The 23,374-nt window shown below is 35.6% G+C and overlaps 3 pseudogenes; 1 reads left to right on the top strand and 2 right to left on the bottom strand.

The window, feature by feature from the left end:
- Window positions 1–23,374, top strand: part of LOC125222000 — a 41,442-nt pseudogene that overhangs the window by 14,614 nt on the left and 3,454 nt on the right.
- Window positions 644–2,333, bottom strand: LOC125221999 (annotated as a pseudogene).
- On the bottom strand, window positions 5,649–11,996 carry LOC125221998 (annotated as a pseudogene).

Below are 23,374 nucleotides of genomic sequence, written 5' to 3'. Positions count from 1 at the left end.
GATTTAATGGCCGATGCAAGCGCTGTGTTTGGCTTTCATAGTAACTAGTAAAAGAAACGTGTTTGAACAATTAAGTACCTAAATTCATAGCTCGTAAACTCAATCTTTGAAAGAAATTAATTCTTGGTAAAAATTAACTCACCAATGCTTAAATCGTATTCCTAAAGTTGTTCATAATTTGATGATAAAATTGGGGAAATACTGAACATCAACATTAATGCATCTGTATTTCATAATTCGGAGAAAAAGCATATCCTTCACAATTAAAAATTGCTATACAACACTTGCCCCAACAAAACAAGTCCCACAACCTCTGCTTCTTCTGTTCTTCAATAGCTAATATGAAACACAAAAAACAGGGGCAAAAAGATTTAAATCAACAAAGTGCAGATATTCATTTCATTTACAGTTTACAGAGGAACTCGGATTTATCAAAACACTGCACAAAGTAGAAAATAGACCACCAAAGATTATCACACAGCTGACTCAAAAAACAGTTCAACACATTTCTGAAAACTTAAAACAAGACTGACGTTTAACGAGAACCATACTAACAAGCATCATCCAAGCAACAGCGAGTCAGGGCATACCTTCAGCTAGCTTGATCAAACCAAACTGTGTCAAACAGATCAGAAACACTGTATGAAAAAAATAAATTTATGAATAAATTATATTACAATAACTGAATCCAGATTCCATTGATTTTTAAAATTAAAAACAGGAAAACACACCAAATCTTTCAAAGAATTTGAAACAGATCTAGCACATGGACATTGGAATAATGATAACCAACTCCGCCAGTGGGAGAACCTTCTAACATGTCAATATCCACAATCAAGACGTCAAGCAGTCAGCTTGAGTTAGCAGCTTGGTAAGACATATCACTAACTCTGTGACTCTGTTTGCTAGCCACACCTCCAAAGTTTCTTCCAGAACCAAAAGAATTGGCATCTACATTATTTATACCAGTCTGAGGGGTGTTGATTCAGCTGTGTGTTGAGCATCTCCACCCAAGATCCCACCATATCCGTTAATAGACAGTCCCATCACTCCAGGCCCGCCATTCACATAGGAGGGATAGACAGGAGCACAACTTCCATAAGGCAGGAAACTTCCCCTGACACCAACCATCGCTGGATTCCAAGGACTCCTCGGAGCAATTGGAGCGAGACCGTAACTAATTCCACCATACCCTCCAGAAGGAGGATATCCACCACCAAATATCCCAGCTCCATATGGGTAGCCAGCCACATTACCACCGTAACCAGGGAAATACCCAAATCTAGAACTATAAGGTGTGTAACTCCCCTGCTGATAAGAATTGAAGCTAGTAGGGCTCCTTCCGCCACCTAATCTTCCATTATAACCAACGCTACCACTACCAAGTCCATCCTTTGGCACAGCCCTTTTAACCTCAACAAGCTTTCCAGTCAATTGGGAAATTCTTCTGCATAACTTCCTCTACAGAATCCTCTGAGTCAAAGGTAATAAAACCAAATCCTCGCCTATGAGTCAGATTATCATGCATCACAACTACATCAGTAATCCTACCAAAGTTCTCAAAGTAACCTCTGAATTCTTCTTCAGTCAAGTTAGCCGATAAACCCCCTACAAAAATCTTCTTCGTCCTAAACTGCTCGTTGCTCCTACAGTTAGCCCTACTGTTATTCCTACTCAATCCCCTGTTATTGTGTTGTTGACTTTGTTGTTCGCTTCTGGGAATGGCCCTTTGACTTCCACCTATAAGAATGAGTCATACAAAAGCTTGAAAGGTTAAACAACTCCAGCCAATGAACAATAGTATCAAGTTTTCAATATACCAGAAAAGTAAAACATTTTAACATCAAAAAGGAAACTCATGACAAAAACCTGCAAACACATAAAATACTCCTCCATTTGCAAAACACTAGTATGAAAATAGAGCAGCGAGAAAGTAGAATCCAATTTATCCAGACATGCACTGGAAAAAAACAAAAGGAAAGAGAAAAAAATACTAATTGACATACACAGAAGCGCGAAAAAGAGAGAATTTTAAAGAATATAAAATCAGCCGACAAAATAAAGCAAACGAGAGCAAATATAAAAAGTATAATTAAGAAGGAGCAGACCGTTCTGCTGAGAATTTGATGGGAATCCTGCAGAGCGCGGTCGACGGCGGAAGATTCGGAAAAAGGTGACGAAAGCGAAGCCCCTGGGGCGACCGGAATCCCGATCCCGAGCAATCACGGAGCCCAAAACGACGCCGTAGTTGCCGAAATGGTCCCTGAGCACATCGTCCGTCGTGTCCCACGAAATCCCCCGACAAACAGCTTATTCTGCTCCGAATCGTCCATGGTTTCACCTGAATTCCAATTTTCGCGGGTAAATTAGCCAGGGGAGAGGGGAGGTGGGGAATTCGGGGAGGAAACTAGGGTTTTTTGTGGGGTGGAGCGCGGAAGGAAAATTGGGGGGAAAGAGGGAAAGGGAAAAAGGGGGGGAGGTTGTGTGGTGTGTGGGGAGAGAGAATTGTTTGTTAGAAGTAAGAGAGAGAAAAGGGATCCCAAAAGTGAGGAGAGTGAATCTGAATTGGGGGGGTGTTCAAAGGGCTACACGTTGGAGAGTTTTTATCATATTCTATCTAGGATTCTATTTTCTTCTCCTTGCTTTTATAAGGAATCTAATTAAATATTCCTTCTGTCCACTACCATTTTTTTTTATATTTTCTTCTTCTTGGTTTAGTTGTGTTATACTATGACTAGTATATAGTGATTTGAGGCAGACAAATCTCATATCCACTTCAACTTCAAATTTAGTTTTTATTCTTACAATTTATGATTTCACAAAAACTTATGTATTTATAAGCTAATACCAGTAGTGAATCTTTGTATAAAATGGGAAGCTAAGATTAGAACCACCCTTGTACAAATGCTAAGGAACTTTATATGGGCTTGCCGTCAAAGCCAACATATAACTATAACCCAGGACTGGAGGCCCAACTTTAGAATTGCTCTGGACAGGCCCATATCTATATTTGAATTGTTTTTTGTATGTTCCCAACTTTTTATATACAAATATAATTTCGTTTTTTAATTCGAATATCAAAATTGAGACGGCAGGAATGTAAAATATGATACGAAATTAACTACTACTACTATGATATACATTTTCCTTTAAGAATCTGTCGAGAGATATTTTCCAAGAAAGGTTCAATCATGTGAAGCTCATTTCTCCTTAACAAACTCTGCACATAATGTTGACGTCACCGTGTTGGGCGACAACCACGGTTCTTCACCTCTACGAGCAAACGTTTTACTTCCTCCACAGACCCTTGCGACAAAATGAACCAATGATCATATTATACATACGAACATCGGGTTGCAAACCTCTAGAAGGAAGCTTGTCGAAAAGTTCTCTTGCAACATCAAATTTTCCATTCTTGCATAATCCATTAACATAAGCCCCATACGAGACTATATCGGGATTAACTCCTTTCACTTCCATCATGCGTAGTAGCATAAGAGCTTTATTAGTTTCCCCGTTCCTGCACAACCCATCCAACAAGATATTAAACGTATACAAGCTATGATTCACTGAGCTTCCATATCCTTGAAAAGCTCCCACCCGTCAACAAATCTGTCTTTACTAAATAATCCGTGTATCATGGAATTGTACGTATGCGTATTATGCTCCAAACCTTTACTAGGCACGTCGTGGAAAAGAAGCAAAGCTTCATCCACTCGTCCCATTTTGCAGTATCCGTTTATTAAGGTGCTATAGCATATGATATCGGTTTAAGCCCCTTCTCTACTATGGAATCAAAAACCTCTCGTGCTCTGTTCATTTCCCCTCGCAAACAATATCCATCTATCAATGCACTATAAATGAAGACGTTGGGACGGATATTCCGTCCCAACATAACTTAAGTTCATCCTCGGTCTCTTTCATCTTTCCTTCCCTGCATTAAACATCTATCACTATACCAAAGTAACAACATCCAACGATACATTAGCATTCGCTACATCATTCAACAAATCCCTCGCGTCCTTCATCCTAGCAGCATCGCACAACCCCTTTATCATCGAATTATACTTGAAAACAGCAATCAAAACACGCTTTTCAACCATCCTCGAGAAAGTTGGAGGCGTCATCCACCATCCCGCCCTGGCACAAGCCGTCAAGCAACGCGTATAAGCCTTAACATTAGGTCTCCACCTAGTTCTTTCAAGTCTACTAAGCAAATCACCAGCTGCACCAATTTCATCAGCTTTGCAAAGCCCATCTATCAAAGTCAGAATCATCACATCATTAGGCTCGCATATTCGGAAAGCAAAAAGCTTCTTGAACAATTTCATGGCCTCATCGGGCTTACCATCCAAGAAGAGACCTTAATGAGGGTGCAGAATGTTGCCACATTTGCCACATTATAGCAAAACCGAAGTCGACACGTCGAAGAAGGCAATAGCAATTGATAGCGATGCTCAATGTGTACTCATTCACCGGGGCACCCCTCAGGCGCATTTCGTCGAACAGGTTGAGGGCGACGGAGTAGTGCTTCAATTTCACCATGGAATTCAACAGTTTCGTGAAATCGACGACTGAAGGGTGCGGACGAATTCGCAGCATCTCGTGAAACAAGCGGATGGCATCGCTTAATTCTCTGACGCAGCTGAAATCTATTCTAGGCTGCCTTGGCGGGAAGGAGTGTGCCTGTCGCTGTGGAAGTAGGAGGAGGGGAGAGAGAGTGGGGGAATGAGAATGCGGCCTGATTTGTGTGATCTTGAAGAAGCAAAAACTCTTGATCGAATCAGATCAACAACGCTTCTGCGCATCTTTCTTTCTTATTGAGTTTGAATGAAGGGGAAAATGAGTTGAAACTTGAAAGCTTTAGAATTTATCATTTTTGTAATTTTATTATTAGCTTATCAGTTATCATTATTATAATCGCACATTTTTATCTGATTCTTGCATTTTTTTATTAACAGTTATTATACATCTATATACATTATTTTGGGTGAAATACTAAATAAACTACAAAAGATGATCAAATTCAAGTCAGTCTCATAATTTTCATAATTAAAAATTAAATCACGAAATTTTTGCAATCATTTCCGACGTTTACGCTATTGTAGCACCCAGTTTAAAACAAATTAATAAAATGGCCTGGGCAAAACAAACATCTAATTAAGTTCAAAACGATGTTTTTGTCCAGTGTTTTAAACTAGCGCTACATCAATGCATAACTTGCTGAAAAATGAAAAGGGAAGGATGAGATAATTGCAAAAAAATAATCTTTCGTGATTTATATTTCAGATTTTGAAAAGTGTGGGACGTACCATAATTTAATAATCTTCCGTAATTTATTTGATAATTTGCCATCGTATTGTTAAAACACAAAATAGATAGATAAATTGTGTCTCCTTGTGGCTGCAAAATTTTATCAACAATTATGTTTTTGATGTGGCAACAAGAAATTTTTGTGCTTTACTAGAAATAGGGAATTTTGGGGCAATATAAATTTTAAGGTGAAATTAGTAAAATATGAGAGAATGAGAAAAATAATTGAAAGAGTGTTACTAGATTAATGAGTCCATTTTATTGAGCCCATTTTATATGTAGTGTAATGTATGATGAAAATGTTTCCCAAAAAAAGACCGTGGACAATTTGGGAGTAAAATAACTAAAGGAGACAATTTTTTAAGAAGAATTGAGTAATATTTGCATTTTAACAAACACTGGCTTAAACAATTACTCCTATTATATAACTATAGCTGAACATACTAGTATATGGTTAAAAGACCCAAAAACAAGTCTCTAAAACTAATTTATTCTTTCTAATTTATATAATTAAGGATCCAGATAAATTGATCGGAAACAACAACTGCTAATCTATGGAGTAAGGAGCATCATCGCCAACTCTAACGCAAATGACACTCTCAGATTGATTATGTCTTTATCTTGACAACCAAACGGGCCCTTTGAGTTATTCGCTGGGAGCATCGGCACTAACCCTGTTATATAGGCGGTAGAGCAATGTGGATTTTGCCATTTGAGGCTCTCTTTCTAATACAGCAATCACGTCCTTCACTGAAACGCTCCTAGCCACCCGTGGTACAACAACTTGATTTCGTGCCACTTTTCTGATTGACGCTGTATGCATTATGACAAGTCAGCAAGTCTCCAAGTAATGCATGGTATCAAGTTGAATACAACTTGAGGTATCTGATACACTGAATTTTCACAGACAATGACAATAAGATCAACAGGCTTAAGCAGTTTCCCTAATAACACCAGTTCGATAACATATCTAGGTCGCACAATATGTTTCCTGAGTGCTACCAACCTTGTCTCTTCGTTTAACAAGATTAAAATAAAATGACAATGCTTGAGTGAAGTGTAATCTATATACTGTATTATGGAGCGTATAGTTAACGTTCTAGGTCCTGCGAGAGTAGTATTGACATTTTGCAATTTTCAGGCAATTATGCTTTAACTACTTCTGCTAGCAATATTACCAACTTACCAGGAGTTGTGAGAGCAGCAGAAGGATCCGCTTTTCGGATTCTTGATTTTCCCTTGTGTTTCTTGTAGAGGTTGCTAAAGGCTTTCGTCCCACGTCTTTGTTAGTCTGGGGAGTAGATGACGATCAGACCCTCCCTGTTTCTGCTTGGCCTCAATCATTAATTGCCATCTTGATGTGATATCACCCACTCCAGTAGCAGCTCGAACAGCAACGTTTGCAGCTGTTGCGCGCATTTATCATCTTCCTCTTTATTAACCTGCATGACAAGAAAGGACTTCCATTAATGCTATTTCCGCATCATATGCAGCTTTGGAGAAATTTTAGTATGAATACCTTCACCGACTTTCCACGACTGTCATCCTTATCCTTATCACCATCAGCTCCTGTACTACTTTCCGACTGCAAATTAACAAAATCAAGATACAAAGTTCACACAGTTTCTACAGAGGTCACATGGGAACTGAAAATGGTAGGTCGTGATAATTACTTCACTGAGTTTCTGCGACTTTTCAGTTTCAGCCTGCTTTTTCTCCCAATCTTCACGAGCTTTGGAATTTATGGCCATAATCTGTTGTCGAACATCAGAGGTGATAACAGTCTTGTGCCTTGACTTCTCCACATCAACTCGCTGCAAAATTTACAAGAAATTAGACAGATAAACATAAGTAATTAATATGAAGATGCATACTTCGCTGATCGCTCCAGACATATCATAAGAAGAAAATGAGCACATTATAGAAAGTGAATCTTAGAAAGTAACCTGTTTTGAAAGTCTGATCACGTTAGATAGGATTCCACGCATTCTCTCTTCTGTGCACTAAAGGAAATATGCCAAAAAATAAATTAGATAGTTTACTGATGCTTGTGTAAAAATTGAGGAAATTTTGTTATAGCCTGCCTAGGAAATATATTTCGACATAGTAAAATGGAGTATCTTTTAGTGTGCCACACGATAGGTAGAGAAGATATAGGAAATTCACATTTACAGCACAACTTAAGCTATCACAATCTTACCAAGGACAAGCATCGCTCCACATCACTACTCATATTCTTTAAACCACATTTTGCCACTGTCAGGAAGCATACAGATCACAAATTAAAAAAATGAGACGAAGTTCATGAAAACAAGTAAAGTATGGTCAGTTAGGAAATACTAACTTATCTCCACCATCATTTTCTGAAGTGGTATCTTCTGCAATATCAACTTCTCTTCTTCTTCTTGAACAACCCGTCGAGATGCCTCTGAAACCCGGCTGTCTTCCTTGGATCCAGAAAAGAGTTGTTCCTCCTCCTCCTGTTTATGTATTTTATGTCATGTAAGTAGCAAAGTGTATTTTATTCAATATCTACATTTACTAAATATCAGTTGTGGTAACGAAATCAATTAAGAAATTACAATCGTTTGAGCTCAAAAGAAAAAAAATTATAATTTCATTCATACTGCATTTTGTATAGATACCAAATATGGGAATCATTTTATCCTTTCCTTCATGTCCATCACTCCATCCCCAAACTCATTTTGATTTAGTCATACCAAATTTCAGTTCTAGATACTAGCCACCAACTTAATGCACAAGGAATACAAGCAAAAACAAGGCAGAGTGATGAATAAAAACATAATCATGTTTCAAGTATAATGTTGAGGTTGAAGGAGGGTTACCCTGAGGTTGACTCCGCTCACTGCAGTCACATCATTGAGATGCTCAATGCTTTGATCAACAAAGGATCCCGACACTTTTTGCTTCTTACTGTTGGAACAAGTTTATGAGAATCCATTAGTAACTTGAGAACAATATGTTTTTAATCAACAAATTTGTAGATCCATGAAAATATATTGCACCTTGATGGAGGTGAAGAGCCAGGGGCTTCCATTGGCTTCTTCTGGCCAGCCATAGGCTTTTTGAGGGGAGCCTTGGAATTACTTCCAAGACCAACAGGAGTTGTTAGAGAAGGAATCCGAGAGCTTGACTGACAAGATGAGAAAGAAAAAAAATAAAAGATAAAATATATGACAACTTAAGGAAAAAACATATAACAAGCCTGAAATGTAAGCACAAGAGTTTGCTAAACAAAATAAGAGAACAACCAACTCCCCCCCCCCCTAAAAAAAAAGAAAGAAACAAACCAGACCAAACCAAACCAAACCAAAAAGATGCAGTGAGGGTGGTCTAGAACCATATAGCATGCACATCAGAAGTTCATGCCTCCCAAGTATATAAGTTTATCGATTTCTGGTACATAGCATGTGCACAAAATAGGAATTGCATTAGTCTAGCCTGAAGCCAATCATGAGGATGACAGAACAGAAAAACTAGAGAGTCTCAAATACCATAATGTTGGTCTCCATCAGGCTGGGACTTGGAGAGGAAACTGAGCTTGATGGCATCAGAGTGGCGGGCGCTGTGAGACCCGTTCTTGATGATTGTATATCAAAAGATTCATCCTTCAAATTCAGATTCCCAGAAGCAGCACTGCCCAATCTTTGGTGTTCATTTAACTGATCCGATGGTTCCTGCTTTACATGAGTCATGGATGACGTAATAGAATTTTTCTGTTCTTTGCTGGTGGATGGTGGCCACTGGACTTGATTTTGTTGCAGCGCTGGTTTGCTATTCATGTGAGACAAACTTCCAGCTGGAATTTTCTTTGGATCAGTAAGAGAATGAGACCTATCAAATGTAGACATGTTTGTCACATTCATGGGCCGGGATGCTGGCCCCAAGTGATTAACAGCCATATTAGGATGAGATGGAGCCTGCCTCATCTGAGAATCATGAGGTTGTGGCCGGATAGGTGCAGAAGATGCAGCACTAGTTGTCTGGAAAGGCGTAACCACTCCCAGCACTTCCATATGTTGGAAAAGATGTCTGTGAGAATTGCATATGCTGCTGTTTATTAATCCCTGTGCTGGAAATGCAGGATGCTTCATCTCATGACCTAAACCTGAAGTGGAAGTTGACAACTGGCCTACTTGTGCTCCATGTGAATCTGCTTGCCTCTCCATCTCACGTGATTTAGTTGCATTACTGTCACTTATTGAATTGCTCAAATCTGTTGGCATTGTGATACAAACAAGCAATTAGCAGATTTAGCATTAGATGTGGTGTCTGAAGAAACTTTTGACGGGTTAGGTTTTGAGAGAGAATTGCACCACCTGAAGGCATTTGTCGTCCGGCCTGAGGCTGTGGTTGAAATTGATTAGGAGCAGCTTGTGTGTTCCTAGCAGCCTGAATATCATTTTTGCAGTTGATCAGACTGCATTTCAAGGGATTCAAAACAACCATAAATGCATTAAATGACATGATGCTCATAACATACCTGAGTCTGCAGTTTGTACACAGCCATTTTTAACATCTGGTCTCCAACAATACTTCTCATATGCCGGACAAATCCATCTTTAGAGATTTCATTTTTCTGAAAGCAGATTGTCAGGATAAAGATAATAAGTATGATTTGGTCATTCTAGAAGGATAAACATTTCTTTGCTAGTAAAGAGCAATAAGTCTACCTTCAATTTAAAGTAAAGAGTGTGAAGTTGCATAGCTCTGTCCTTGTCAAGTTGGGGTTGTATGATAGGAAGCAACATGCCAAAAGGAACTTGTTTGTTCAATTTTAATGCACTAACAGACTGTTGACTACTGCTCGTCATGGTCTGTGGATTACTCATCCCTGGGGATATTGCCTGTTGACTAGTAGTTGACTTTCCCTGTAGTTTGCTGACTCAATGAAGGCAAGACTTGGTCATTATTGATTCCCATACTTGTCTGTTGCTCATTTGATCCCACTGTCATTGATGGTTGATGGGTAACAATTTGTAATTTGTTCATCTGCAATTCTTTGTCTGGCTTTGTTTCATGACCCAGAACTTGTGCATCGACGGGTTGTTCTCCGGATGATTGCCCGCCCACTGGTTGGGGTAAAGGGAAGGTGTTCCGTTCGTCCTGCTGGTTGGGATTAGGCTCATGGGAGGTGTTATCGTCCTCTTTTCTGTTCTGAGAGCCGGAGTCCTGTCTTTGCAGCTCCACTTCAGAAGAATGCTGGTCCTTTTCTCCCACGTTTGCAATATCCTGCCCACTCTGGGAAATTTAGCAGTCCCGTCATGACTGGATGTGTGCCACTGAGGATTAAACTGACTTGTCATGTGACTGCTTCCTTGAGACAAGGCTGCTGGGATGGTTGAATTGCATGGAAGAGGAAAATCATAAATTTTAATGTTGTCAATAATGAAGGTGTTAAAATAAGTAACTAAAACTAACAGTCTCATACCACAGATTTTTGAACTGGGATAACAGGCACTATCTCTTCAGTCATAATTCAAAATAATCCTTCATGCTTAGTTATAAATCGATAGAAGTAGCTTTCGAAAACCTTATATAGGTGAGGTAATAAAAAACAAACTTGCTATAACCACATGATAAATTTGGAAATGAGTGATATACGGTTCATTCAGAATACTCATTAAAGAAGTTAATAAAGGTGTATGGGTTACATAACACATTGTTCTGTTCAGAAAGGATGAAAATCATTTTAGTGAAGTGCTCCACATAATTTGTGAATCCACTCAATCCAAGAAAGAACATAGTCAGATATCAGAGGTGAACACAGACCTAAGCCTCAAAAGTGAATGAAAGAAAAAATAATACGAGTACTGCTTTTGACCACAAAGTTATCATGGATTGGATGTTCAAACATCTCAACTTTCATGCTATCCATACCTTCTTTTCCATCTAAAATTTTCTCCAATGCATTTCATGTACAGCTAAATCTTATATTTTGGGTTTGGCATAAAATAGGTTTCTTGGAAAAGCTTACCTCAAATTTCACAATTTATCTCAATTACATACCCTAAACCTATTTTCTCTTCAATGCCATGCTAAAGACCCTAGCTTTTCAATTCCTTCAAACCCATCTAAACCATAAAATTGAAGTCTATGCACAAGTTCATCTCTCCTTTCTTTTTTCGAAAACCCTCATGCTTTGTCTAAGCAGTAAAAGGAGGAACTCCATAAAATATCTAAGCTAGCAAGGCATAAAGAAGTCTGGCACCAAAATTAAAGTGACTCAAAACTAAGAATTACCGGCACTGGAATCAGAGGGATCCTCCTGCATCGAAGTATTCCCTTCAATGTCTCTGTTCAATTCCGCTGTGAAAGCCTCCACGTCTGCGCCGAATGCATAGTTTCATCCTGCCAAATAAAAATGTTGTTGCATCAAAACTCAACAAACGCAAATAAATGTTAATAGAATGAAGATGCCCAAATTCAGAGGGCACAAATTGGCAAAGCCTGTATGAGTATGTACCATTATGGCGGGGAACTAACCTCGTCTTCTTCGAGGAATTTCATGATGTTAGGGTCCATAAGACCTGATTCCGAGCTGTTCTCTGCAGAAATTCCTTTTGATTCGCAATTTGGTGAAGAAATTTGAAAGGAGGAAAAGGCTCGACCAACAATAAACAAAATACAAAATTGACTGCAAATTTGAAGAGAAGGATCTTGAAACTGATTTTCAATCAAAAAACGCTTCCGATTTCGAAAATCCGGCCTTCTAATTAGAGATTATCGGGTATAAATTCGACAAAAAACGCCTCTTTCGCTGTGTCTCTGAATTTCAGAGCTCGTATCCTTCTGCGGGCTTTGAAGCTGAACGCATTTTAACTAATTGCCTTACTTTTGTACTCCGTTGAAGAGTAAAGAGCTGTGCCAATAATACGACGGCGTTTTGTTGCAATTTTCACAAATTTTAGTTTATTCAAACCAGAAGTAATCCATTAAAATAGGCGATTTATATTGAAACAATCACACCCGCCTCCTCAAGAAATAAAACAGTTTTTTTAATAATTTACCTATTTAACTATTAATATTATTACAAATTAATATAATATCAAAATAATTCTTATTTAAAACTATAATTATAGCTAATTCGTTGTAGAGTAACCAATTTCTAGTTATAATTCATTTTAACTAAAACATCATCAAATTTGGAAAGTCATTTTTTAATTTAAATTTATTAACTTTCAATTATAAAACTCTATGCTCACTTTATGATCTTGATTTCGTCATCTTTTTTATAAAAATGATAAAAAATAGTTAAATAGGAGAAATGGTAAATTAAGAGAGAATAATATAGAGAAGAGTCTTATCTATATTATTATCTTTCTTACTTATCATTTCTCCACTTTAACTATTTTTTATCATTTTTACAAAAAGAGAAAAATGATGAAAGTCTTAAATGAGGAAGTATAATCATATTGCACTAAAAATTATTTTAAATAATAATTGAAACTCCCTTTGTAAAATTTTATAGTAAAATATTTTGTAATGTAAATTGTAGTAGTAATAAAGTATCCTTATATGGAGAGTTAATAAATTAAAGGAATAATTATATTATCATTTACATCATAATTTAAATAAAAATGGTTTACAAATTTGATAGAATTTTATCAAAACAAATTATAATTGGAAATATTAACTCCCGATCGCAACAATAAGCTCTAATTATTATTTTAAATTACTATATTTTAAATAAAAATTTATTGATATTTATACCCATTAGTTTATAACACTAACTATACCACTAATCCACTAACTATGGAAATTAAATAACCAACTACTTAATCACACGTTTTATATATTTTTAGATCTTTTAATATCTATTTTAAATAGTCATTTTCCTAAATACCCCTAAATTTCCTCTTATTTCCCTAAACACCCCAAAACTCTCCTTTTATATATTGTATAAAATTATAGTAATAAAGTACTCCTTATATGGAGAGTTAATAAATTAAAGGAATAATTATATTATCATTTACATCATAAATTAAATAAAAATGGTTTACAAATTTGATAGAATTTTTATCAAAACAAATTATGATTGGAAATATTAACTCCGATCGCAACAATAAGCTCTAATTATTATTTTAAATTATATTTTAAATAAAAATTTATTGATATTTATACCCATTAGTTTATAACACTAACTATACCACTAATCCATTAAATATGGAAATTAAATAACCAACTACTTAATCACACGTTTTATATATTTTTAGATCATTTAATATCTATTTTAAATAGTCATTTCCCTAAATACCCCTAAATGTCCTCTTATTTTCCTAAACACCCCCAAAACTCCCATTTTATATATTGTATAGATAATACTACTCTCTCACTTCTTTTTCACGTGTTGAAAACGATAATAAATACTAGATTATTAAAGTGAGAGAAAGTAAAGTAAAGAGAATAATAAATTAAATAAAATGGAATGAAAAAAATGAATTGAGAATAGATATTTTATAGATAAAAATTAAAAAAATTAAATTAAAGACAATACCACTGTGGCTGTTGCTCGGCTCGCAATAGACCACCGCGCAAGTCCCGTCCCCCCCGCCCGACACGGCTCCGTCGGTACTCGACTGTCCCCCATGCACCATGGCACCCTCCGGCTTGCAATAGACCGCGGCTAGTTTATTGTGGACACTCTAACAACTAATAAAATTAATGACAATTTAACTAATAAAAACGAAGAAAAAACTTCATATTTTCTTTCTAAAGATCATCTCATTAAAATACCTCAAATTCCTAATATTCGTAAAAAAAACCATCTATATGCACACATCAAGGATAAAATAGTACGTATCTAGTGGACTTTCAAGCTCAAACATAGTAAATTCGAAAAAAAATTGATGGATAACAATTTGCAAGACGAAGAAGTTTATTTCAATCAAATAACATAACATGAATCTCAGTGATAAAAAAAAAATGTCATGCATAAAAGTAAATATCTGTTCGCTTTATTAAATGGTGATTCAACTATTGTGCTTGCATATTAATTATAGATAAAATAGGCCAACTCGATAATGATGGAGATTCTTTAGTTTCTCAGTTCTACATCTTCCCCATATTGTTCTCTTATATTCTATGTCAAGCAGATCTATTTCACACGTGTTACACAATTTATAAACTTACTAAGCAAAACCTCCTTACATTTTTTCTAACATCGCTTGCGAATGTATTTTTGCCACCTAAACAATATTCATTGCTTAATTGCATCTTGGTCTTAGTTTTTATAGTACTTTGAGTGAGTTCATATGTGATTTCCAAATTTTGCTTCATAAGATCTATGCAAAAAAAAAACTCTAAAGTCTAAACAATTTATAATTTTCAACACTTCAATAGTTTAAGCTCTATGAACACAGTGAACACTTAGGTGTCCATTATACAAGGCCGGCCGGGCCACCGGGAGGCCAGCCGCGCTCCCTATAGTGAGAGGGGTGGGGAGGGGTGTGGACGTGGCGCGCCGGCGCTTGGGAGAGCCACGGCCCCCATAGTGCCGCACGAGCACGGCTCCCTTTTTCCGAATTTTTTTTTTTTTTTTAAATTTCTTCTACAAATGTACCCATTATTCCCCAATTTTTTACACCATTCCAATCTCCACTCTTTTCATTTTATCACCAATTATATTTTTGAAAAATGAGTTACGGCGATGAGTTCCAACAATTGGTGGATAGGGAGTTCGATGAACTCGCTCAAGAGGTGCAACGAGCAAGAGGAGGAGGCGGCGGCGGCGTTTGTTCGCCCGTTCTATCATCGACGGACCATCTCGGCGTGACCATGCTCTGGGCACACCATCGGTTGGTAGAAGACTACTTTGGTGATAACCCCCTACCTGGGAGATTTTCCGTCGCCGCGCGAATGTCGCACGGCTATTCATCCATATAGCGAATACATTGGCGCACGGTACAAGTGCTTCACATTGCGCAATGATGCTACCGGCCGACCAGGTTGTCGATATCGAAGTGTACCGCTGAATTGGCACTTGCCTATGCCTAGACCCGCCGATATGTTCGACTAATACCTACGATGGGCAAAACAACCGTCCGACTGAGGAGTTTGTAATTGTATCCGGACCATCTTCGGTCCGAGTATCTACGGAAGCCAAATGCCGATGAGTGCCGAAGATTGATAGATATGCACGGCGAGTGCATAATTTTTCCGGGGATGATGGGCATCTATTGCATGCATGGAGGGGAGAACTCGGCTTCTTGAAGGGAAGGCTCACATCCGGATTCAAAGGAAGACACCCAACAATCGATATGGAAGCCGTTGCGACTACCGATCCATACGCATGCCTATTTTGGTGTCGCAGGTCGAACAACGACATCAACGTACTAGATTCGTCCCATCTCTTCAATGATGAGTGTCGGGGAGGTCCGACGGTCGACTCATGCCAACGGGACGCTAGCATACAGGCATACTACTTAGCCGATGGGATATACCCTCGTTGGCACGTGTTTGTCGAGACGATCCGGCAGCTGGTTGGGCCGAAACAATCCTATTTTGCGGCCAAACAAGAGAGTGCTAGGAAGGACGTTGAGCGTGCTTTTGGTGTCCTCCAATCGCGATGGGGCATTCTTCGGTGCCCGGTTCGACAATGGCACGAAAATGATGTCGCCTCCATCATATGCATGTATCATATTGCACAATATGATAATAGAGGACAAGGATATTCCGGGAACCGGGCACCAAGAGGGTGCAAGACGAGTCACGGTGCTTGCAACCGCCCCACGCAGATGGGTGTACCGCGTAGTGATGCATACTGATCCAACGTTCGCCGATATGCGGAGGGAAACATCACATACGACATCGCTGTGCCGATATGGTAGAAGAGGTTTGGAATCGTAGGGGAGGGGGCGTAGAGCGTGATATGCGTTGGGAAAGTAGTTTATTAGAAGTCAAGAATTTTCGTTGTATAATTTTACCCCTTTGTATAATACAACGAAGATTTTGTTTTAATTTTAGTTCGTATGCATTTTTTCAATTTTAAATGTAGTAGAATTAAAATATAGACAAAATGGAAAAAAAATAAATTTTGGTGGCTTGGTCATGTCCACTAAAAGTAAACATGGGCATTGTGGCCCATAGAGTATGTTTGGGGCTCCTACCACGCTTTTAGTTTACTTTTTTTTGTAGTGTTAATCGTTAAAATTGTGTAAAATCATCTTTCACCCTTACTAATCCGACGTACGTAAAGATCAACGGTCAAACGAGGGTTAAGAATAAAAAAGAAATCACATTCGTCCCATAAAAATATGTGCACTTTTCATCTATTCATCCTTTTATAAAAACGAGTGTTAACACTTGTGCTATGCACGGGCAAAAGATTTTTAAAATAATGAAGATATATTAACTTAAAATAAAGAATATAGAGTAAATAAGTAGTATAAAAATATATTTACGATAAAAACTAATTAAAATAAGTATTTCTAATATTATAAACAATTAAAAATATATTAATAAACAACAACAAAAAAATATCCATACTTCTCAACCTACTCTCAATGAAACATTTCATATTTTAGAGATGATTGTATGCTATTTTAAAATGTATTAGTATACAATAAAATACTTTAAATAACAAAAGAGGAGATATGTGGATGAATAGAATAAGACATACAAATAAAGAAAAATGTAATACTACTATTTACAAAAGGAAAAAAAGCAAACTATTTGAACGAATAAATAGTAGTAGTCAAATAAAAATCATATTATATAAAATTTAATAAATAGTAGCAATAAATAAAAACCAAATTTTATAATCGAAGTCCCATTATAAATTTCACAGTTACATAACTTACATCAAATAATTGTTAAAAAGTAAAAAGATTCACATTAGAAGATATCTCTAGGTAAAAGGAGATGACATATGACAGTTACACAAGCAACAAGATGAAGATCACATGTAGCTATATGCAGAGGAAAGTTGGAATTGATCCTTGAATGATCTTATTAGATAAACCAGTTGATATAAAACAACACTAATCAATAAAACTATAAATCCATACATTACCAATCGATCTTCCAATAGCAACCAAGTTCATCTCATTGTTCTTGAATGATCTGATTAGATAAACCAATTGATATAAAAATAAAACAACACTAATCAAGAAAACTATAAATCCATACCAGTACTTATCCATCTTCCAATAGCAACCACAAGTTCATCTCAACAACTATTGTAATTGTAGAAAATTATCAATAAGCATGAATCGATCGCACCATCTCGAAAATGAATAACAATCAATAAAACAACACCCACATTATTGAATTTAAACACGACTCAGATAAAAATCTAAACACATATACAATACATAAAAAAATAGAGTAATACTTACAATGCATAACCTCTAATATTACTGCAATTGAACACCAATTCAAGATTATTAGCAGAACTAAAACAATGAGAGATTATAATCGAATTAGTACCATTTTTCACTGATACCCCAAATTCCTTGATCGCGTGTATGTGATATTGACTGAAGATTACGAAGAGGTAGCGGTTAAATAGAATGATGAAACTAAAAATTAAAAAGGTTACATGTTTATAATATGTGGAATAAATCAAATCAAATTAAAACCTCCCACTTCTCCACTTAATCCCATGTTTTAAGGCCTTTAATTATATATTTAATATAATTTTTAAATTAAATGATAATTTTATAAATTTTTCCAAAACTCTCATTTTATATATTGTATAGATTTAGAATAGATTATAATAACTATATAGATTATAATAATTAAATAAATTTAACACCGTGGTCATGGATTAATTATAGGGAACAAAATAATTAATTAAATTTCATCCCTACAATTATAGAATTCAAATTTACATCCATGTAATAACAGGTTTTAGGAGTTATTGGTTAAAGTGTTTAATTGGAGAGAGAAGGTGAATGTAAGTATTAAAGTAGAGATAAAGAAAGATGGATATTTTAATAGGAGTGAGAAAAATGGTTGAGTGTATTAATTGGAGAGAGAAAGTTACCCAAAAGGAAATGTGTCATCTTAGTTGGGACAAACTAAAAGGAAACGTGTCATCTAAGCGGACGGAGGGAGTACAATATAGAAATTGAAACAGAACCGTGTTCGGTTGTTAGTCGGTGAGTCATCTTTCCGCAGACGAGTTACGCTCCGATAGTGCTCTCGGGTTGGCATTTCGTCCTCAAAGATAAACGGCTACGCTCGAGTGAAGCAACATCGCTATCGCGAGCTCGTGACCGGATGGATGAGAGGACAGAGCTTTCGATAGAAAAAACAATGCGGGAGAAGGAGGAGCTTATGACGATGCTTGTGAATGGTGTGTAAATCATGGAATGACTAGCCTATTTATAGGATCAGCCTTGAAGGGTCAAGACCATGATGGTTGTCATCATTGCGAGGTAGAACCGCCGACCGTTACAAAGGCGTTACGAGCTGAGAGGTTGTCTAGGTTCGTTCACGACGACTTACCACGTGTCGACCACGTTGGTTTTACCGCGTCATCGATGAGGTGTCATCCTCTTGCTGTGACGTGGAAACGGTGGTGGTCTAAAAGAACTAGACCAGATCCTAAGTCGAACCCAATCCGAGCCCACGACCAGGCTCAAAGACCAATTGCCAAGATCCAAGTCCAAAGAACGGCTCGCGGGGGGCGGGGGGGCGGTGGCTCTATAGCCCATCTTAACATATAATAATAATTACATGTAATAATCCTTCTTATTAAATGGTTTAGTAAGATTTTCTTTAAATTTGAGATACTTAACTCTATTAATTAGTCTAATGACTTCTCTCATAGCTCTTAATTGTTTGCAATTTTGTAAAAAATTAATCAATTATTTCTCACCCGGGTATCGGATTTGAAAAAATGAATTCCACAGCCCTCTAACCCAAGGGAGTTGACACTATATCATTTAAAAAAATTAAAATTTGTCTCATTGGAAAATATTATTGGTCAAAGTCCTTTGATGGGCATAGGATTCCAACACAACTTATATCACTATTGAAACACTAATAATAATGCGGATCTCGAAGATAGACTAACATCGTTTAACAATCCTTCCGCTCATCTATCTTACTTCACCAATTTTATCTTAATTCCCTTGACATATCATATGTCCATATTTTTATGGGATGGAGTGAGTATCTACAAAATATTGATTCAAAATAAGAATAATCAAATGCTAAAATGACAGAAAGAAAAAGGTGAAAATAGAAAGAAAAAGGTGAAAATAAGAACAATCCGTGAGGAGACACGTGACTCTCCCGCATTCTACCGTATCCCAACTTGAGGAGACACGTGACGTGTATCACGCCTGAGGAGACACGAGACTCTCTTGCATCCCAACTTGAGGAGACACGGACTCTCCGCATCCGTGAGGAGACACGTGAATCGTTGTATCCGAGCGTGAGGAGACATGTGAATCTGCATCCGGCTGAGGAGACACGTGAATGCTGCATCCCGACGTGAAGAGACACGTGAATTTGCTGCGATCCCAAGCATGAGGAGACACGAGACTCTCTACATTCCAGTGAGTGAGACACATGAATCCATGATCCCGCTTGAGGAGACACGTGAACTGCCGCGATCCGCATGAGGAGACAGGACTCTCCTCGCATTCCATATAAATACGTGCACTTTCCATTTTTTTGTCATTTCATAAAAATATGAATATTTCCATTTATGAAAAGTTATCCCATTTATTATCCTTATACATTAAGTTATTTATAACTTATACCACCATTAAAACAATAATAATAACCACTTTAACTATCATTTCACTCATCTATCTTACTTCACCAATTTTATCTTAATTTTCGTAACATATCATATGCACATATTTTTGTGAACGGAATGAGTATCTACAAATAGAAAGAATAATCAAATGCTAAAATGACAAATAGAAAGAAAAAGGTGAAAATGACTTACTACATAAGTACTCGATAATTATAAGTTAGATTAATGCACTGACTCTAAATGTATTATTCTTGATCTTTTATATCATAAAATATTTTTAAATATGTATATACGCATATTGGGAAATGTTAAAATGACAAGCTATTTTGATTATAATCGCACACTAATCATGACCGTTATATGATACACAAACTACCACATGGCATCATAAATATATACAAAAAATATGGGATTAGCGTGAGGGTATTAAAGGTATGCCATTAAACGGTTTTTATTCTTCCCTAATTTCAAGCAATTAATGTGGTAGATAAGGTAAGTTATTATTCATCCTATTATTATGGCATGTGCAGTTTGTTTTGTACAAAATATAGTTATTTTCTTATAATGTCTGAGAATATGATTTCTTAATCATTATTTTTCGTTTTGCTTAATTTTTTTTATATGCATGATATTGTTTCTTTTATTTAATATTGGTGTAGTATTATTTTATTGGTGGAGTTTATATTTACTGATTTATTGTGATTTATTGTAATTGTTGTTTGTAATTACGACTTCAAGAATGCTTGATTAAATATATTATATTGCTTGTTTATGAGTACGAGTTGCATATCGTTTTTTAGTGATTCCTTATTTATCATTATTGTGCTAAAATAATAATAGAAGTTATATTTCATCCTTTATATACTTTTTGCTTATTAGTAATAGATATCGATTTGTGCTTGTTGTGGGGGAAAATTTAAAATGATTTTGCATCGATTTTGCTTGATTACCATAGTGCACATCGATTTGTGATTGATTTGGGGTAATATTTAAATTATTTTGAAATAAATTTCATTTTGTTACATTTGATGATTTGCTTGTGGGGCATTAACATTTGCTTATATTAATAATTGATCCCTTATGTGTGATTAATGTTCTAAATTTTAAATTTGTTGAATGACAAACATAACTGATATCTACAATCATCTTCTTGGGATCTTGTTTCCTTTTTTTTTTAACCCAATTTACTAGATGTGTTGAATGATCAAAATTAAAAGTCTTTTGGCTCTTTTTTGGAAAATAAAAGGGGGAAAAGAAGCAAATACGAAAAAACACAAGCAATTGAACCAAAAGCATAGATATGGAAATCACATAAGCATTTATCATACTAGTGGCAAGCAATCTTAAATCCTTTTTGTAATCTTTTTAAATTAGCAATCCAATTTTAACAAAAACTTTTTGACTAAAAGCTCAATTTTCGTTGTCAAGAAAGAAAAGAAATATGTAGTAAGATATATACGGTACCATGGGTAAATTAAAGTAGAAAACAAATTTATGTAACAAAAATTTTTTTTCCAAACTTGTGTCAAGCTTCGGATAATTTTTTTAACTATTCTAAAAAAAGCTAACCCCGAATTCAAAACCCAAAAAATATTACATATTTGGTTTATTATGAGAAACCCAAAGCATCAACAAATATGTAAAAAGGGAAGATTATACTAAAACACAAAGAATTTTTATGGAAAAGGAATAGGGAAAACCCGAGTTTTTTCCCAACTTGTAAAAGAATTAAAATCTTTTCAAAATTGAACCCAAACAAAAATCAAAACTGAAATCAATAAAAGAACTAACAAGATCCCAAAAGCAAAAAATTGCATACACAACAATTTAAATTTTTTCAACAATGTCAAATAAAAAGAATTACTCAATTTGTAAACCCAAAAAGCAAAAATTCAAAAACGCGGAGGAGTATGAATGGGATATCCCTTTTTTACAAGATGCAATAAGAAACAATTAGAGAAATAGGTGGAATTGGTTACAATGGTGGAGGGGAGGAAATTTCCCAGATAAGAAATTATGGCTGTTGAATTGGAAGAAAACCGGTTTTTTAAGGGAAATTTTTTTTTAGGTTTCCGGATTGGAAAAAGATCATGTTTAAATTTTTATTTAGGGAAAAAAGGGGGTTTTTGGGAAAGGTATGTATCGGAGTGGAGAAAATTCAAAATCAAAGTGCAAAAAATCGGATTTTCAAATCCCTGATTCTTATATGAAAAAATGACTAAAATATCCATATGGCCCAAATTAAATTTAACAAAGGGGCAAAAATGGGGTTTTTCCCCAAACCCAATTTATCCATTCATTAAAAAACCCGGGTTTATTTTTAAATTTTAGGGTTTTCCCTTTTAATAAAATTTTCCCAATAGTGCACTCCCCAAAAATTATATGGAAATAAACAAATTAGAACTCCTATCCCAAAAATATTTTTTTTTTGATTTTTTTTACCCAAATTACCATAATGCAAACTCCCAACGAGTAATATCTCATATTGCCTCAATAACATTTATTGGTGCAGTCCTCTTTTAGTGTAATTTCATCACTGGCAATTCAAAGATGTTTAACCCCCAGCCTTTTCTAGAAGTATTTATAAAGCCACAAGAATCTTTAACTATAATCTCTCGGTTTTTTAAAAAGGGGTAAAAGATTTTGGAGATAGTATAACTTTAAAATAAAGAGAAGAATAATTGAAATAGAGTTAGTGTATTGTTATATTGGATTGTATTTATCGGGTTTAAAGCAAGGGGGAAAAGTTAGTGTATTTTATATTGATTTAAAGGTGTTAACCCAAACGAAAAGGGGATCAATTTTTAAAACCCAAAATTTTAAAAAATTTAAAACCAAAACTTAATAAATTGGGTATTGATTAAAATCCAAAAAAATTAAATAACCCTTTTTAAAATTATATTTTTAATTAAAAAATTAATAAATAAAATTAGAGGGGATTAATTCAAATTTTTTAAAAAAAATCTTTAAAAATTTTTAAAATTTTTTAACTTTTTCGATTTAAATTATTTTTTTATAAAATATATCAAATTTAAAAAATAATTTTATAAGGATTCCCCGATATCTCAAACCCTATGTTAAAATTACTTGGGGTGATGAAATTTGATGTGTTTTTTTTTTATTTTTTAAATTTAAAGTTGATAACGGATTTTTTTTCAACAAATATATAAAAAAAACCAATTTTCGAAAAATTCCAAAAAATAGGGTTGATATTTTTCTCTTAGTGTTGATATTCTTGGTCATTTGTTGATTTTGAATTTATGTTGATATAAAAAAAATAGTTTTTAAAATTTTCAAAGTCATTGGGATAATTTTCCCTTTTTT

The sequence above is a fragment of the Salvia hispanica genome, chromosome 4 (genome assembly GCF_023119035.1).
Source record: "Salvia hispanica cultivar TCC Black 2014 chromosome 4, UniMelb_Shisp_WGS_1.0, whole genome shotgun sequence".
Classification (NCBI taxonomy): Eukaryota; Viridiplantae; Streptophyta; class Magnoliopsida; order Lamiales; family Lamiaceae; genus Salvia; species Salvia hispanica.
Note: the sequence above shows the minus strand (reverse complement) of the source record. Positions and strands in the feature narration are given on the sequence as shown.